This window comes from Lissotriton helveticus, chromosome 4_1 (assembly GCF_964261635.1).
Source record: "Lissotriton helveticus chromosome 4_1, aLisHel1.1, whole genome shotgun sequence".
Taxonomy (NCBI): Eukaryota; Metazoa; Chordata; class Amphibia; order Caudata; family Salamandridae; genus Lissotriton; species Lissotriton helveticus.
Genome location: NC_136063.1, coordinates 1,396,255,256 through 1,396,275,241, shown reverse-complemented (window position 1 = coordinate 1,396,275,241; position 19,986 = coordinate 1,396,255,256). Strand labels below are relative to the sequence as shown.

Genomic DNA, 19,986 nt, shown 5'->3' with positions numbered 1-19,986 from the left:
CAACTGAAATCTCGCTGAAAACGATATTCCCGGCGGCCATTTTGATGTCAGGCAATATTGACCAATCCCCTGCGAGGGATCATCGGCGGCCATTTTGAAGTCAGGCAAAGAGTCTGAAACAGCAAATAAGCATTGGCAAGGGTCAAACAAACATTGGCAAAGGCAAATAGACTAACAAACAAGCACTGGCGGGTGCAACCAAGTAACAAACAAGCACTGGCGAGTGCAATAAAGACAGTAAACGAGCACTGGTGAGTGCAGCAAGATAACAAACAAGCACTGGTGAGTGCAACAGAAGCAACAAACGAGCACTAGCGAGTGCAATAAAGACAATAAACAAGCTCTGGTGAGTGCAGCAAGATAATAAACAAAGACTACAAAAGCAGGCGGGAACCACAAGCGCACAATGCCCGACTCAGAGTCCGCAAGCATGTTGAGAACATCCCTCCTGCGACGCCTCGAGCCCCTTGTCATTGAATCCGGCGGGAGCATGGGCCCGCGATGGCAAGAGTGGATCGAAGATTTTGAGGATTTCATGAAAGCGTCCAAGGTGACAGACGTCGAAGAGAAACTGCTCATTCTCAAGAACCTGATTGGCAGGGAAGGTGGACGAATCATAAAAGAACTGCCAGAAGATTCCTCTGAGACCTATGCCAAAGTACGTGAAGCACTAGACAGCAAGTTCCTACACAAAAGGAACATCGACTTCGAGCGGTATACCTTCAACCTGGCCACCCAAGAGAAAGGTGAACAAATGGGGGCGTTCGTAACACGTCTGAGATGACTGGCGAAGCACTGCGATTTCGTCAAATTCTCAACTGAGGACGCCCTGCGACTAAGAGTCATAGAAGGTTGTCTCTCCGAGCCACTGAGATGCAAGCTACTCAAGAGAAGCTACGCGCTGGAAGATATCGTAGAGATGACGAGAGTAGATGAACAAGCTGACGAACACGCGAAGAGAATGGAAACTGGGAAAAGTGAGAGACGAGAACAAGTCTACAGGACGCAGTCTCGGCAAGAGCAGAGACGGTCTCCACCACAGTCTACTTCCTCCAGATCCAAGAGACATCACCACCAGTCAAACAAAGGACACAAGGACCAGAGTCACACGAAGGGACGATCAGACAGACAACCCAAGTGCTACAGATGCGGATACCTTTTCCTGCATGCAGATGCATGCCCAGCGCTAGGACAACAATGCCGGAAATGTGGTAGAGACAACCATTTTGAAAGCATGTGCGGGGCAGTACCAAAGAGTGACCACGGGGGAAGACACCGACGACACCAACCCTCAAACAGTCGTCATCACGTCAGAGCAGTCCAGGATAGACGAGACTCATCTACTGGGTCGTCACAATCCAGCTGCCGCTCCTCCAGGACATGTCAATCTCGGCGATCGTCATCACGAGAATCTCGATCCCCATCACCCACCCACCGACCTCGAAAAGAATATCTTTACCGTGTAGCTGACCTTGATCAGCTGAAAGAGTACCAGCGTCTAGACATAAAAGTTGGCTCCCACCCCACACAGTTCGTGCTAGATAGTGGAGCAACGTTAAACTACTTACCAGTAACGGAGTACCAACGCATGAAATCACCACCCAAGCTAGTTGATGCCCACGTACGAGTGTATACGTGGATGGCCAAGGAGCCACTAACATGTCTTGGGAAGTTTGAGACCGAACTGTCATATGAATGTCGGACAATACCAGCCTATATCCATGTCATCGAGGGGCCTGAAGCCGACCGCCTCCTGAGCTTAGCAACTGCTGAGAGACTGAAACTAGTGGACATCTTATTCAGAGTCACTGACAAACCAACACTCATCCAGAAGTTCCCCAAGCTTTTTCAAGGCCTGGGAAAAATGAAGAACTGCCAAATAAAGTTACATATAGATGAACAAGTCACACCGGTGGCGCAACACCACCGAAAAATTCCGTTCCACCTGCAAGAAGCCGTGGAGAAGGAACTCCAAGACCTGTTGGAAGCCGACATCATCGAGAGAACAGATGGACCAACTCCATGGGTCTCCCCTGTCGTGGTGGTCCCAAAGAAAGGAGAAAGTGGCCGAGTCCGTCTGTGTGTAGACATGAGGGCTCCCAACACGACAATAGAGAGAGAAAGACACCCAGGCCCTCACATCAGTGACATGATCACTTCTCTCAATGGAGCAAAGATCTTTTCCAAACTGGATCTCAACAAAGGGTACCATCAGCTAGAACTGCACGAAAGGTCAAGATACATCACAACATTCTCGACACACCTTGGATTATTCAGATATAAAAGACTAAGCTTCGGGGTGTCATCAGCAGCAGAGATATTCCAAGAGGCCATCAGGAGAACAATACACCACATTCTACAGGTCCTAAACTACAGCGATGACATCCTCGTCTATGGAGCAACGACTGAAGAACACAACAAAGCACTGGATCAAGTCTGTCAGGCGCTGATGGAAGCGAACCTCACACTCAACCAAGACAAGTGTGAACTTCACAAACCCACACCAAAATTTTTCGGACACCTGTTCTCTGGAAGCGGATTGAAACCAGACCCAGAAAAGGTGGCAGCACTAAACGACACACCAAGCCCGGAGGACGTAGGCGATGTACGATCATTCCTAGGCATGGCCAGCTACTGCTCAAGATATATACCTGACTACGCCACGCTAAGCTACCCGCTAAGGATGCTCACTAAACAAGGACAGCCCTTTCAGTGGTCCACGCAGTGTGAAGGGGCATTTCGAGAAATCAAGAGAACTGTGGAATCAGCAAAGAACCTAGCATACTTCAATCCGAAAAGAAAGACGGAGATAACCGTGGATGCCAGTCCCGTGGGATTGGGTGCCATCCTCGCGCAGTATGACAGAGAAGGAGACCAACGGCACATAGTAGCATATGCCAGCAGAAGTCTAACGGACACAGAGAGAGCATATTCACAGCCGGAAAAAGAAAGCCTAGCTGTTGTCTGGGCGTGTGAACATTTCCAACTTTTCATTTTTGGAAAACATTTCACACTGATAACTGACCACCAGGCGCTGATCACAATATTTGGAAACCCGCGAGCAAAAATGCCACCGAGAATAGAGCTCCAAGAGTACACCTACACCATAATTCACAAACCAGGAAAAGATGCAAACCCCGCTGACTACATGTCCCGACACCCCGCTAGATCCAACAAATCAGAACAATCAATCGCGGATGAATACATTTGTTCCGTAATAGACCAAGCGAGGCCTCCGGCCATTCCATTGGAGGCCATTTGTGAAGCGACGCAAACGGATGTCACCCTACAAGAGGTGAAACGTCTGATCCAAACGAACAGCTGGAGACACACAAAAAGCAATGAACAAAACAACCACGAGATGGCAGCATTCAAGCACGTACATGAAGAACTGTCAATAGCCGAAAATGGTCTCATCTTACGGGACACCAGAATAGTGATCCCACAACAACTCAGACAAGAGGTCATCAACCTGGCACATGAGGGACACAGGGGCATAGTAGCCACAAAAAGAGCACTCCGTGAAAGAGTCTGGTTCCCAACACTAGACCTGATGGTGGAAACGACCCTGAAAGACTGTCCGCAATGTCAACTGGTAAGTCGTCCGGATCCCCCTGCACAACTACAAATGTCTCCACTACCGGAGGGCGTCTGGCAACACATTGCCATTGACTTCTTTGGGCCAATCAAATCAGGCCAATATGTCCTAGCCATCATGGACGAATACTCCCGATTCCCCATCGTACAACTGTGCACATCCACGAAAGCCTCAAGCGTCATACCGATCCTAGAGGAGGTCTTTGCCGCATGGGGCATCCCCCTAGTGGTGAAGTCAGACAATGGGCCTCCATTCAACAGCCATGACTTTGCTGATTTTGCTAGGCACCTCAACTTCACACACCACAAGATCACACCACTATGGCCACAGGCCAACGGAATGATCGAACGCTTCATGGCCACGATCAAGAAGACCATCCAGCAAGCAGAACTTACCGGGAAGAGCCTTCAGACAGCACTCGACGAAGTATTGCGAGCGTATCGCAATACGCCTCATTCCACCAAAGGCAAATGTCCTGCCACTCTCATGCTAGGACGACCAGTGCACACCAGAATACCCCTGATGAGTATGACAGCACACAAACTGGATCTCGACTCTGATCATGAGGAAATGGCGGTCAGAGACAAGATAAAGAAGGAAAAGATGAAGAACTATGCCGATGAGTGACGCCATGCTACTCCCCCTCAAATCCAAGAGGGAGACTGGGTGCTGGCACTACAAGAGCAGCACAGGAAGACCGATTGCTGATACCATGAGGTTCCACTCAAAGTGATCCACCAAAGGGGAACCATGATCACTGCAGAGACTGATGGAAAAAGACTTACTAGGAATGTGACATACTTCAAAAGGTGCAGCCCAAATGTCAAGGAGCTACTGACCGAACCAAAACTGGAGCCGGGAGACCCAGAGACACTGCCAACTCACAGCCAGTTACTGATGGAGATTGCCTATGAGAATGAGCGCGACAGTCCCAACCTCCAGTCACGCCCCAGACGTGTGATCACGAAACCGTCTCACTTTATCGAAGAATTTTAAAAACAATAGTTTACTGTTTTGCTGTGGCATACATTATCGTGTTTTCGTTTATTCACAGAGGGGGAGATGTAATGGTGTCGATGCAAGTGACCAGTGACCAAACTGGTCAGGCACTAGGACCTGCCCGAGTGAGGGACGAGGGCGGGCGGAAAGGGAGGAGCTGGGGGACCAAACAGGGAGATAGCCGTTAGTAATTGAAGAGTGAGGACGTATAATAAAGAGGTCCGTGTTTACAACATACTGTGTCTGCCTGCATTCTTTGGGGCTGGACACTACAGAGGCCATGCCCTCAAGAGCTGTGACATCCTCAGCACCGCTAAGTTCAGCTCAAGCAGCCAGGCACCTACACACTAGCTTCTGGCTGCCTGACCTGAAACTAAAGATTGTCTGGCTAACCTGTACTCAGCCTGACAGAAACTCTTTAGGATGGCCAAAAGGTGGCGGGAGCGGGCCCTTACCCATTAAAGACAAGCTGCTGCTTCACAGTGGCACCTTCTTTGCTTGCAATCCACCCCAATGATCTGTTGTACCACCCCTGACCAGTTTAAACAGGGAACGTTTAACGACCTCATAAGTATAGGGGTGACATGCATCTATTTTTTTATTTGCGGATTTATATATCGCGAACTCGACCCGAAGGTATTGGAGCGCTTTACATGAGCACCAGTTACGTTACACAAGGACACATTCATTTTTTTTTTGGTAGGCACGGGGAGATTAAGTGATTTGCCCAGAATCACAGGATCTGGTGTCGACCCCGAGGCTCGAACCTTGGTTTCCAAGCTCCAAAGTCGGCATTCTAGCCGTGAGACCACATCCTCTCCCAAATCTATCTCCCATTTCACACAAGCCTAGGTCTTTCAAAACTCCTGATGTAACCCACAAACTCAAAACCTGACTCCTAGTCATGACAAAGTGATTGTTTATCCAGTTCTGAAAGGTATTTCTTGAAAACCTGTTACATCTAGTCATCAACAGAAACACACTCCAAGAAGTAAGAACATAAACAAAACCAGCCAACCGTGAAAGCAATCATGGAAGATTATTTGGCGTGATGCTACAAGATATTTCTGCTAGATAAGCGCATCACCAACAAGGTCATTTGAATCCAGGTCGCCTAGCTGAAATGGACATAAAGGATATTTGTGACATATTAGCACTAGCACCATTTAGGAAATGTGCACAAATTGTGCCCGCTCCAGTTTTTGCCCGCAACTTACACCAACCTTTATCTAATAGACAGGTCATGTGCAAAAAAGCACAAATTAATAGTTTACTGCATGCAAAATTAATGCAAAAACGTCTGGGCACTTTACTCCTTATTAATAATCGCCCCACAAATTTTCAACTGGTATCCATGCCAACACCTCCTCCTGACCAGGATAATGACAAAATAAATCACACAGCCTCTGATAGCGGAGATCCTAACATGACTTGACCTACATCCGGACTCATGATTTGGACTATCCATAGTCATTCTCAACCAGCTAAAATACTCCCCCTAATGATGTCACTAATCTCTGTTTTTACAACTTTGATATTCGCTCCGAGGTAGGGTAAAAAATTACAGGCCTTATTTATGAGACTGTGCGTCACTTTAACGCCGCCTGTCCGTCACATTTTGTGACGCACCAGGGGCATAAAAAATTTGCCTTGTTGCACCATATTTACAAAGTGACGCATCTAGGTAGATGCGTCACTTTGTTAACCTCTGCGCCACATTATACCTGCGCCAGGTATTATGTGTGCAGGGGGGCGTTCTGACGCAAGAAAGGGTCATAGAAGTGACGCAGTGAAATCTATAAGATTTCACTGCGCCAATTCTAGGACGCAAATGCATCAATATCTTACGCCTGCCTCACAGCAGGCGTAAGACTGCCGCAGGCCCTTTCACATGGGGCTTGCCCCAAGTGAAAGGACACATTGCTGGAGTTGCGTCACTTTTGTGGCACACTCCAGCAATGCGTCACTTTTGCGCCATAAAGATACGTCAGAAATACTGACGTATCTGTAACTCCTTGCGACATGATGCGTCATACAGTAAATATGACGCACCAATCATGTCGCAAGGAGAGCGCACTGAGAAGTGACGCATCGCTGCTTTCACGCAGTGATGCTTCACTTCTCATAAATGAGGCCCTACGTTTTTTTTATAACTGATTAATTAGGTTATGAGTGTTTTATCAAACTCTGATCTTCACAGCATGCTTGCCTCGAAGTTAAATATGTGAATATTTATTATTAATGATCATTTTTAGCACTTACTAGTGAAGATGTGCTTATAATGTGCAATTCACACATTATTTTATCATTGCCTCTTTTGCATATACTTCTCACGCTCTAGTCCGTGACTCAAGGGGTCAATGAGAGAATGTGGCTAAACGGCTAGAGAGTCCGGCAAGAGGCTCAAACATCCTGTGATTCTGGGCAAATCAATTAATCTCACCGTGCCTAAAAAAATGAATGTGTCCGTCTGTACTGCAGCTGTTGCTCATGTAAAGCGCTCTGATATCTTCAGGTCGAGTTCATGCTATATAAAACTGCAAAAAGCAAAACAAAACAAAAACCAAAAAAGACAAGAATGAAAGCTTGATCATGTGTGTTTATTTCTTTATTTATGCATTTTTATATAGCGTGGACTTTACCCGAAGGCGTCAGAGCGCTTCACAATAGGAACAGAACTGATACAAGAGGAGAACGTTACACGTGAACAGATTACAAAAGCAGACGTTAAGTTACATAAGGTAAAGTGACAATTGTGAGCAAACAAAATACATGAGTTAGCAAAAAGTGCACAGGAGGACAAAGTGACAAGTGTGCAGGTTACAAGAGAAAACAAAGTACAATTAGAGGTATAATACTGCAATATATGCTAGACACTCAGGCACAAGAACAAACGTTACGTAGGCAATGGTGGCATTTGTGCAAGTATCAAAGGCAAACAAAATGTGAGAGGTAGCAAACCGTGTGTTACAGGGGAAAAGAGGTGTGTGCATGTTACAAAAGAGTACCAAACACAAGTACAAGGATAATGCTGCAATAAATGGCAAACACTCCAACCACAAGAACACACTGGGACGGCATTTCCATAGTCATGGAGAGTAGAATTTTCAGTAATGGGAGGTCTTCCTTCATATAATAGAGAGGACGTGAATTACTTTTGGAGGTGTCTTTGGAGGAGGAGAACTTTGAGGTCCCTTTTGAAGGCCTGGGAGGAGGCGGTGGTCCGTAGCAGAGGCGGAAAGGAGTTCCAGATTCTCACTGTGTTGCCTGAAAAGGATTGGGCCATCGTTCTTTCCTTCTTGAAAGTGGGAGGTTCAAGCAGTAGATTATCCGCATTACGTGATGGTCTAGAGCCTCCAGAGAGTTTCAGTTTATACGCCAGGTAGCGAGGAGAGGAGGAGTGCAAGGCTTTGTGGGTGATACAAGCAGTCTTGTAGATAGCTCTAGCCTCGTTAGGAGGCCAGCGGAGGGTGGATAACATCGGTGTGATGTGGTCGCTTCTTTTAGCCCCATAAATGAAACGAGCTGCTGAATGGAGAATAGATTTAAGGGGGGACAAGTGGGATTTGGGGAGGCCAGTAAGAAGAGAATTGCAGTAGTCTAGTCTGGAGAGGACCAGCGATTGCACCAGGGTTATAAGGTCCTGCTCCGGGAAGAAGCGACGGATTCCCCAAAGAAGGCGCAGTTGGTATCGAGCAGACTTTGCAATGGAATTGATGTGGGAGATTAGATTGAGTTTTTTGGCGAGTATGACACCAAGGGATTTTGCGCTGTTGACAATGATGGGTTTATTGTTAAGTAGATTCATCTGATCCATCCACGATTGCACCGGGGGAGGAGAGAGTGAGGAGGAGAAGAGGAGGAATTCAGTTTTGGAGGGATTCAGAATCAGTTGATGAGTTGACATCCAGTTTTGAATGGAGTCGAGAGTAGAGCTTAGGATAGAGAGATCGTGAGTGGAGGCAACCTTAATGTAGATTTGAGTGTCGTCTGCATAGAGATGATAGTGGATCCCGGATTTACTTAGGAGATTTCCCAGTGGTTCTAAATAGATATTGAACAATGTGGGTGCAAGTATAGAGCCTTAAGGAACACCTTGACCTACCGCCACAGGGGATGAAAGACTGTTCGCTATTTTGATCATTTGGGATCTATTTGAAAGGAAGGAAGCAAACCATTTAAGCACAGTGCCCTCCATGCCCATTCTCTGTTGAAGAATGTTGAGGAGGGTGTTATGATTGACAGTGTCAAAGAATGCAGAAAGGTCAAGGAGAATTAGAAGACAGGACCCCCCAGAGCCCAGAGTAGAGTATCCTCAGTGCGTCATCAACTACTTGCAGCAGGGCTGTTTCAGTGCTGCAGTTTTGAATGAAGCCAGACTGGAAATCGTCAAGAAGATCATTGTCCTTGATATGATGAGAGAGTTGTTTCGCTACACATCTTTCTGTGATCTTCGCAAGAAAGGGTATGTTAGTGATGGGGCGGAAGTTGTTAAGGTCAGTCGCATCAGCAGTTGGTTTTTTAAGCAGAGGGGTGACCTGCCCAGTTTAGAAGGAGACAGGAAGGGAGCCTTGATGGAGGGAGAGGTTGACCAGAGTGGTCCAATAGGAAAGGAAAAGGGTATAGAAGTCAATGGCAATGGCACTGGGGATGGGGTCCAGATAATAGTTGGAGGGCTTTGTTTCGCGGATGCACTTGAAAAGGGCATCATCAGATATGGGGTCAAAGTTCTGCCAAATAGCTAAGGATTTGCACTCCTCTGAAGGGGTAGGGTGAGCGACCTGATCCACAAGTGATTTCACTTTTTCATCGAAGAAAATAGCGAAATCCGCTGCTCTCTTTGCAGAATCCTCCAACTTGGAGGTTGAGGGAGAGTAGTTAGGAATCTTAATGAGATCGAATAGTTTTTTAGGTCTATTTTTGGCTGAGTCAAGGAGGGTTTTGAAGTGCGCCGCTTTCCCAAGGAAGATGTCCTTGTGGTACTTGGATCTTGCTGAGCGAAGCGTGGCCAAGTTATCGGTGGAGGGCACATGCCTCCATTGTTTCTACAGGAATCGTAGCTGCTTCCTTTCTTCATAGAGGGATTTGTTGAACCAGGGTGCTGAGGGAGTGGGTCTTATCCTTTTGCTTTTGAGTGGAGCGACGTTATTGATTTCGGCTGCAAGAACTGTGAGGCATTTGGAGGTGAGTTCGTCAACATCTAGGTTCGGGTCTAGCCTTGGAAGTGATAGCAAAGCTGATTCACAGAGGGGACCGACATCAATATTGTTTGCATCACGTAACCAGGAGATAGCCCTCTTGGGTTTGCCACGAGTTATAGAGTGTGATAGTTGAAGAGAGAATGGGATGAGGAGGTGGTCAGACCAATCTACATGAATAGGGGAAGTGATAGAAAGCAGGCCTGCTTTAGAAATAACAAGGTCCAGGATTGAGCCCTTAGAGTGTGTTGATTCTGTGCAGTGTTGGATAAGATCGTTTGCAGAGAGGAAGGTGGCCAGGGAGTTTGCAGAAGAGTCTTGGGGTAGGCCCCAGTGGAGATTGAAGTCACCCACGAAAGTTTGATTGTCACTTTGCGAGTATTGGTCACTGATGAAGTCAATGAGTTCCTCCAAGAACAAAGGGCCACTACGAGGCGGGCGGTAAATGACATGGAATCTAAGGGGTGAACGGTGGTGCAATTGTAGCTCAAGAGAAAGGCATTCAAAGGTGTGGGAGGAGCTGATAGGAGAAGCCTTAAGTTGAAGGGAGTTTCTAAAGATGACTGCAACACCTCCCCTCGTGCTGTCAGTTCTATCATTCCTGAATATAGAATAGCCTGTGGGTAATAGGAGATCAAATATAGAGTGAGAGGTATCTTTGAACCAGGTCTCTGTGAGGAAGAGCATGTCAATGTTGTGATGGGTGATGGTATCGGAGATTTCAAGTTTGTGTTTTACTGCAGATCTGCAGTTGTGGAGCAGACAGCGCCGCTCTGTCAAGACTGTTTTGGTGACGGGGGCACTAGGGCTCTGAAGGGTGATCGGGATGTTGTACTTATTCGGGGGTGCTCGGGAGGGTTTAGGTGGATGCTTGGTTCTGACAGAGGAGATGGTCGGAATAGTGTAGATAGTAGGGTTGCTAGGGTGTGTTTACCTTTGCAACAGTCTATAAAGGCCAAGGATTTAGCATCGCAGGGGGAGAACATTGGATTCCGAAAGACACTATGATGCTGTGCACCATTCCAGTGAATAAGCTGGGCGGTGAACTTCGCAGAGTTTTTCGCAAACTGCGGAGCTCATGGAGTTTTTTCCTGGCTCGCGCTCACCAACGGTAAGCTGGCAAGCGTGAGAGAGGAAAATCCAATGATAGACCACTTCTCAGCAAGATTTCTCAATGCAGGCGGTCGCTACTGCCCACATTAGAAACCTTCCATTCGCATTGAGGAAGCTGCCATTCGAGTAGAATTTCTACTTGAGCAGCAGACAGAAACAACGCCTTCTTGCACGGTGCAAGATGCCATTCACACTGATTTTACAGTGCAGGACAAACACCGGAACTAAAAATTAACCCACTCCGCCGTTCACCAAACTCTGAGTAGCTTGGTGGAGTTTTTTGTCACTTTGCAGAACTCCACCCAGGCTTACCCGTGAACTCAGAACACTGCAAACACATAGTTGTGCTATCTCTGTTTAGCCGGATAAAGGACTTGGGTACATTTCTAATAGATCGACGGAGACTATAAATAGACTTTGTAATAGTCCCTCATTATTATTTTCACATTCCTAATACTCACTAATGCTTTAATTATTGTTACCATAACTACCAGTAATTTTCATTACTCTGGTTGGGTTAATATTTAAACCAACATTAATAACGATTTATAAACACCATTCTGTTGCATTTCTTGATTTCCCAGAACCCAAAATGGGGGCCTCAATAAACAAGACTTTCTGGTGGGAGAAGTTTCAATACTGCCATATCCCCCTGCGATTTATCCCAGAAGGGGTCAATGAGACCTCTGGAAATATTTCTCACTCTGTGAACCCACAGACTTTCTACAAGGGTTCCAAAGCCAAGGAAGATCTAAAGATCAGAGAGGAAGATCAGGAGGCCAACATCTATTTGGTTTATAAAAAAATGGAGGGGCATTGGTCTACTCAAATTTCGCCTGTACTGCAAACCTCTGTCCATCATACACAAATTTCTAGACCAGAACGCCACCACACACATGTCCAAGAAACACAATAAATGCTGCACAACATGCTATACGGAAGTAACTGATTCTTCCTGCATCAAATCCCAAAAATGCAAAACAGAAAAGAAATGCCAGTCCTTTTCCATTGTGGCCACTCATATACATTCATTCAAAGAGCAGCCTGCTCCCACTGCACTAAGAACAATTGACTTATCCAACCAGTTTCTATCTGCTGAGCTCTTTCTGCCTTCACTCTACCTTGTCTTACTTCCAACTTGCTCTTTGTAAAGAACTTTATGTACAGACTTCCAAATGAAAATGGAGCACTAAAAGAACATGCCATGCTTTGAATATACTTTTGTAACAAATCTTCCCAAAATAAACATCTCTAAAGTGTGCAAATGTTTTAAATCTGGTTCTATAACTGTCCTGCTTCATGCAGCTGTTACTCTGAATATCTAAAGCACACACTGTCTTCCAGCTGTACTGAATTGAGAGGCAACCAAAGACTCTTCATTGCCAACTTGAGACTCATGTTTCTCTTTAGGATCTCCCAAACATGAAATGTAAAGAAGTTAATTATGTTTTCCTTTTAAATTTCTATGCCTTGTCTTCTTTTGCATACAGAACCTAAATCAAGCATCGCTGTACCTTGACAAAATACGTCATAAAAACATAGATAGATCCATCATAAATTCAAAGCTATATATTATCAGTGACGTAAAAAGATGGCTCCGGAAGGGTCAAATTACAAATGTTATAATTTGGTCAAAACATAGTGGCAAGGTTGACTCTTATTTAAAGGATGTTTGATAGCAGTACTGCAGGCATATGCCTTTTACTTGAAGTGCCTGATTACGAGTTGGGCGGTTAATTCCAAACGATGCGAAAACCCCTGTTTACACGCGAGTTGCTATTATGAGTTATTATGTATTTAACGCGTAAGATAATTATCGGATGCATTAAATAACTCAACCTTTGTTAAACCCGCAGAAATTTAACAGGGGAAACTATACCATATTTACTGTATCATGCCAATTTTGATGCATAAAACACCAATATTGGCATGTTATTCCCCATCAACTTGTAATAGGTTGCAGTTATCCCACTCAATAAATAACGTACCCTTATTTATCATGTGTGGTATATAACCCCTATACTCATTGCTCTACTGTACTGTGGGAAAGAATCAATGACTGACTGTCTGTCTGAACTATTGGATCAAGCAATGACCCTCTTGTAAATTTTACAGAACTATGCTTCATTTGAAAGTGGACTGCAGATTTGCACTAATCGGTGCATGGAATTGAAACTCACCTCCCACTGGTAGCAATGATTAAACTACCTTAGCGAGTTATAGAAAAGCTGTAGAAACTTTCCTTTTAAGGGACTGATTAGTTATGTTTCCTCAACTGCATATCTTCCTATGGGTGGTGCCACAAAATAGTACAATGTGATGAACTATGCCTAGGTGCAATTAAGTTTATTGGGTGTGTCTAATAAATAAATAAATACATATATACATAAATAAATAAATGTGCCTTGTGATGCAGTTGTGCTCTAGCAAGATCCAAATCTTTAGCAATAGATAATTCAAGCTATTGTAAACATTACACACCCAATATAGCATCCTAAAGATGAAGACCATCCAGTGTTCTGCAGATTGGCCTGCCTTTCTCAGCAACATTGGACTTCAAACGGTAACCATTCGTTTAGATTTAGGTGCAGCAGTATGCTAAGTTATGTGTATTTGTAAAGCGCACTATGACCCACAAGGGTAATCATTTTAGGCAGGTAGAGGTGTAACTCGAGTTACTATAAGTACAGTCAGATTGAAAGTGTATCTCTGTCCGCTGCAGCGAGGGTTTCACCAAACAGAGACTATTATCTTCTGTCACTTGCTTGACCAGGTCTAAGGCTGCAGATCAATGTGGCATAGTGGGTGTTTTCCCCATATGGGGTGGTGACACCATCCGTGCTTTGACTCATTTAGTAAAGCAAAGGTGTGCCTAATACCAATTCTCTGTAGATTATTTTTGCCAGCCTCCTCCTTCCTTTATCATCCTAACCACTGTGTAGCATATTTTTCCTCAAAGATCAGAAAAGGCAGGCTTTCTTGGAAGGGATTGAAAACTGAAAGGCTTTCATAGATAGTTTATTTTTCAGCTACAAATAAGATCCTTGTGGGATTTCCCAGCAAAGATTCTTAACTGATAGGCACTTGAGGTACTTTGAAGGGTGTTAGAAATGGATGTCTCTAATTGGGACCCTTATTCTAGTCATGATAAGGGAACCACACAGCTAGGATAACCCCTGCTCACCTCCTTGGTAGATGGCACGAGCAGTCAGGCTTATCTCAGAGGCAATGTATAAAGCATGTGTACAAACACCCACAGTAACACAGTGAAATCACTACAGACTGGACACCACACCAGTTTAGAAAAATAAACAATGTTTATCTGAATCAAAAAATACCAAAACGACAAAAATCCAACATCCACAAGAAAAGGTATCACTTTTATAGGTTAAAAACAGTTTGGTTCGTAGAAATCTATGGATGTGTCACTTTTAGCACAAAGTACCTGAGGTGCGTCAAAATCAAAGGCGAAAACAGGTGCAGGGTAGGTGAGGCACCAAAAAAGAAAAGCGATGTATTGGTTCCTTATTCCCAGGGAGGTGATGCATCAGTTCCTTACTGCCAGGGGAGGTGATGCATTGGTTCCTTACTACAGTGCAGGGGAGTTGATGCATCAATTCCTTACTGCGAGGGGAAGTGATGCATCAATATCCGGACACGTGGCCTTGGTTCCTCAGTGCGGCCAAAGTCGATGAAGAGCTTGGCTTCCAGGGACGATCCGTTGAAAATCCAGAGCACTATGTCAATGTGGCAGACCAGGCACTGCGTCGATTTCACAGCTACAAACTAAGTGATGCATTGATTCTTCAGCTGCACACCGGGGATGCATGGATTTTTTAACCGAACAGTGGTGCTGCTTCTGGAAAAAGGGCACTGAGAGTCGATGTGTGCATTTTCTTGGTTCTTAGAAGCCAAGCTACCTCCAAGGGCCCAGGAACTGGAATTTGCACCACTTGGTAGGTCAGAACTCCCAGCAGAGGAGTTCAGGGGCTGCAGATGAAGTCTTTGATGGCCCTGGGACTTCTTAACAGGAGTCAAGCACACACAAGCCCCTGGAGAACCGTGGAAGCAGGATACAGAAAGCAAAGTCCAGTCCTTTCACTGACCAAGACAGAAGCAGCAAGCAGCAGACCAGCACAACACAGCAACCAGCAGAGTGGGGGTCCCTCCTACAGCATCCAGCTCTGCTTGGCAGAATTTCCTTTAGTGCAGAAGTGTTTTGATTTGAGAGTGGCAGAGGCAAGCAAGTCGGACATCCAAGCAGAGGGGTATTGAACTTCCCAAGTTTCAGCCTTTATGGCCTGATGGGCAAAAGAAAATTCTCAGAGATGTATGTAACATGGCAGACCAAGCCCATAGGATACCGGGCCACAGATTTTGGAACTACCAAGAGATGAGGAGATAACAAGCCCACAGGAACACAGAAGGGCCATGAGTGCTGGCTCCAAGTAGCAATAGAGAATGGGAAATTGAACATGCCGGAGGAAAGGGATTACAAGTGACACATGAAGTTGGGAATGAGGAGTCAGGAATAACCAGTGACACATAGAGACAATATGGGAAGGAGAAGTATTGATGGCCGGACAACTAGAGTTGGAGCAAAGTTCTCAGGTGAGTGGTGTCCTATTGATTGTTGAGGACAATTGTTGGGGTAGGCATCTCTTTGAGTTCGTCGGTTCCGGTCCAGGATCCAAGCAACGCGAAGCAGGTCTACCAGGGTGCCCACATACATAGTGACAGGAAGAGGTGGAAGGCATGGTATGGTGTCTGCCCAGAGTAATAGAGGACAAAGTTGGGCAAAGCGCCTTGCCTCAAACAAATTAGTCGCTGAGCTGAGGTACAATTAAATTGTGATTGGGGAAGGAAAGTGCTGGTCAGGTGTAGAAGGTGAATTAGGTCTCAGGGAGTATGGCAGTGAATATTTACGACAGGTCCCAGACCTGAGACAGAGAGCCAAGGGTCCATAAGTAACCGAACAACGACAGGACAGTTGCGGGGATACACGTTTGTTTGGGATTATGACTGAGAAGAGCTCGATGGAGCACCTTTGGAGAATGACAGCTTGGAAGAAGGTGAGGAAGGCACATCTGCACTAGAGAATGGTTGAAGGGGTGTAGACAGATGGCTGCATTCAAAATGATATTTCCGGAGGGAAGGAAGCAATGAAGCGACAAAGACATGGAGATTTGAAAAAGGGACAGCCAGATGAAGGGAGTGTCAAACTAAGCCCACCACTGAGCTAAATGGCTCAACTGAGTGAGACATGGTCACAATGAAGGGTGCTGGATAGTAGGGAGCTTGGTGAGAAGAGAACAAGAAGGATTGGAACAACTGGTGCACAAGAGGGTGATCCAAGGCATGAGATTGGTGTAGACTAGTGGGATGTATGAGAACAGAGCAAAACACAGGAGGGAGACAGGGATAGGTGTCGGTGAGAGAGCAAGTGTAATGGGCAGATGCAGTGGTTCCTCGAATGGAAGGTCAAGCAGAGAAGACGGCAGAAAAAAGGTGGAGGTCACAAGCAAGGGATCTGAAATTAGGAACGGCAGGGTGACTATGGCAGACAGAATTCAAGAGTGTCCTTGAGCACTGGTGTCTGGATAGGGTGGAAACTAGTCTGATAGAGGGAGTCAGCGAGTGAGCTTTAGAGAAGGAAAAGGTTGAGACAAGCAATAACACAGACTTGTTTACATATTTCAACTTCTACATAAAGAGCCATGGAGAAATTAGGGTTAAAGGTAAAAAAAGGAACTAGTGAAATTAGCTAGGGCAAAAACTAACATTGATATGTGAACAATGCCATTTACCACTTATTCCAGCATTTTTTGAAGAAGTATTCAGAAAGCAGTGTAGCACTTTTTACATGTTTCGATATTGTTAAGCTAGCACAGATAGGTTTTGGGAGTAATTTGGGTATGACTGTTCCTACTGAAGCAGGATGAAGACTGATTTGCATACGGCTGGGTCTAATCTGAGATGGCATGGTGGGCAACAAATGATGGGGAACAGCGTTTACAACGCAACTTTTACAACGCAGTACCTTTACCACGCAACTTTTACAACGCAGTACCTTTACCACGCAACTTTTACAACGCAAGTCGTTACATCGACTTGCGCTGGGGGGGGCGCTCTAGGATAGGGAATATTTAATTTACTATCCAAAACCTTCCCTACTATCCACGGAGACTGGAGTTGGAATAGTAAATTAAACTATTCACTATCCAGCACCCCTCAACGCAAGTCGTTGTAACGACTTGCGTTGTGAAAGTTGCGTAGTAAAGGCATGAGTTGTAAAAGCATGCGTGGTAATGACATACATCCCAAATGATGGACTGAGATGCAGCTGAGTAATAATCAGTGCCTGAGATTAATTCAAGCATTCCACCTATCACTTTTTTTACTTTATAGCGATGCCCCAAGTGCAACGGGTATGCCCAGGCATGGGTACCGTCCTCACTGTGCCACTGACACCAAGCTGCACACAGCTGTAGAGCCCCTAACTAGGGTGAAACTGGTCTTGTGTTGCTTGTGTTTTGCTTCGGAGAGGACCTGGAGTGGCAGTGTAGGCTGGACTGTTCCTATTGGAGAAGGGCCAACACTGATTTATGTATGGCTGTGTCTAATCTGAGGTGGCATGGTGGGTAAAATCACTCGGGATGTGACCCGAGTAATTACCAGTGGCAGAGATTAATTCAAACATCATCCACCCATCGCTTGGTTACTGTACAGCCATTCTTCTGCACCTCAACCTGCAGGTTTCAGAATTAAGGAAAAGCATCTTAACAAAGGTTAATGAAGGTTGAAATACATGCAGCTTAATAAAAAAAAATCTTAATGCGGAATAATGTAAGTGATAACATCTCTATATTACATTTCTTACTTTCACGGTTAATTATGTTTTTGATATTTTTGTTGAAATGTTTCTGAGTGTAGCCATTTCTGGCAGAGGACATTAATCTGACTTCAGAGCTGTAAATATTCTAAGAAAACTGCTTCAGAGGGGCAGGCAGAATAGTCTCCCCCCTTTATGGAGTTTATTTTCTGCAATGCGAGATAACGAGTCACATTTGTGGCATGATTCGAACTGCCCACGGTATCTGACCCTCCCCGGCTACCCAAGGTGCACATGATTCTCAGAATTACACTGCAAGAGAGTAACTGAAAATATCTGTCTTCACGTAGATGAAAGTGACATGCTCCACTGCAGCATCTTTTTTTCTGCAACAGCAGGCATACAGATGTGTTTTTACATTGTCTATTAGCAAATTCTTGCAGTTTAGTATCAAGGTTAAGAGAAGTTATCATCATTCAGTTCAGTCTGTTTTTTTATTTTATTTACACGAGTCATACGAAAGGCCGAGTTTTCTGCAACAAGATTCAAACTTGTCACCAGCAGGTTGCCATCAGCTAGAAATCCTGACCACTAAAATATATACCCAGCTATTCCTGCTGGCCACGTGGATCTACTAGTAAGATTAAAACACCTGCTGCAGAGACCTGTGTTCAGCAACTTTAAGTGTAATACAGGCAAAAAAACTAAAGTTACTGAATAATCAAACTTATCTTAGAAGGTTAGTGTGCCTATTCTAAAGCAGTGCATGTAACATTAGGCTCACATGTTAAAATCCAATAAAGTGCAGTGAGTTGCAGCTTATTTTGAACAGAAACTCGTTCAACCTGCAGGGGTCACAAGTGCAGATAGTGCTTGAATCTCTATAGCATATCTCAGTGGGTTTTAGCATGTTTTAAGAGATCGTTGTGCAGCTTGAAGGTATGCACTTTAATCCTTGCAGGGCTAAATCTAAATTTCATCACTCTGAGGTAGATACAATGAACACTGTTGGATTGGGTAGTAATTAACACCATGCCTCTGCCATTTCTAAGCACTGTAAATAGGTTTTAATATTACCCAGTTACTAGTATTGGATGTATCTATCTCAGAAGGATGAAAAGCTAAGCCGGCCTTGCCAGGAATCAAGTGTGTGACCTGCAAATCAGAGAGAGCTCATCTCTTTGTGTTGTCATGCTACCTGCACACGACGGGACACCACCTCACCTTGTGTGTGTTTGTTAGCCATGCTATTTTTCATATAAATATAAGGCGAGTATATCTTGCAGTGAGCAATTGTTCTCTCCTCTTCTTCTTCGGTATTTCTACACACAATTTACTTGATAGCATGAAAGGCTTCATTTTGTTTTTTTCTGCTTGGTGAAAGTTTGGGTGGAGTGCCCCAATGGCTGCTCAACATGGAGTCACCAGGTAAGGTAAGGTAAGTTTATTGTACAATTAATGAAATAAGTACAATTGAAGCTAAGAGTTTAAAATAAAACTATATAAAAAAAACTATCTGGCTGTTTGCTTATCGTGCCATGTACAAATTCACTGAAATATTCAGTTCATATGCAAAGAGTTCTATATTGGATATTAATTCTGTCCAGTTGTGGTTATGCCAAAAGTTCCAAGAATATCCTAGGCTTAATTTTGTTTTCTCACTTGGTGAACGTTTGGGTAGGGTGCCCCAAGACCTGCTCAGCATGGAGGCGCCAGGTGTGAAACTGTACTTAAGCTGACTGACTATAGCCATGCTGACCCGTCTCTTGGCAAAAAGTATCTTTGATAGCCTGTCAAGAGGTGTCATTACAAAGTGGGCTTCGTGCCACCCTTTTTTTTACTAAGGTCTGGTGTTGTTCGGGGAAAAGTTTGTTTGAAGCCCCCTGGGGCAGCCCAAAATCCAGACAGAGGAGCTGAAATGTGGGCATTTGGATTCAGCACAAGTATAGCTGCTGCGGTCTAAATACAGACGAGTGGAAATCCTACAGTCAAAGGCAAGTGTTTCATATTTAGTTTGGTTTTGCACAGAATAAATTCAAATTTTATACTTTAATAAATTTGCATGTGAATCACCTTATTTTTTCAAAGTGTTGGTACATAATGAATATGAACTTTACAGTTCTATAATGTTTGAAGGAATTAAATCAGAGGAATACTAATACAGTGAAACTAAACGATACCAGAAATTAAAAATCCAGAGATCACAAATGCTGTCATTTGTACATGAGGATCTTGCAAGACAACAT

The 19,986-nt window shown here is 44.7% G+C and overlaps 1 long non-coding RNA gene across 1 annotated transcript in view; it reads left to right on the top strand.

Moving 5' to 3' along the window:
- LOC144827527 (uncharacterized) overlaps nt 1–19,986 on the top strand; it is a 60,710-nt gene that overhangs the window by 26,306 nt on the left and 14,418 nt on the right. Inside the window, exon 2 of the long non-coding RNA XR_013610235.1 lies at nt 19,586–19,734. This is a non-coding gene — a long non-coding RNA (uncharacterized LOC144827527). The remainder of the gene's footprint in view (nt 1–19,585; nt 19,735–19,986) is intronic.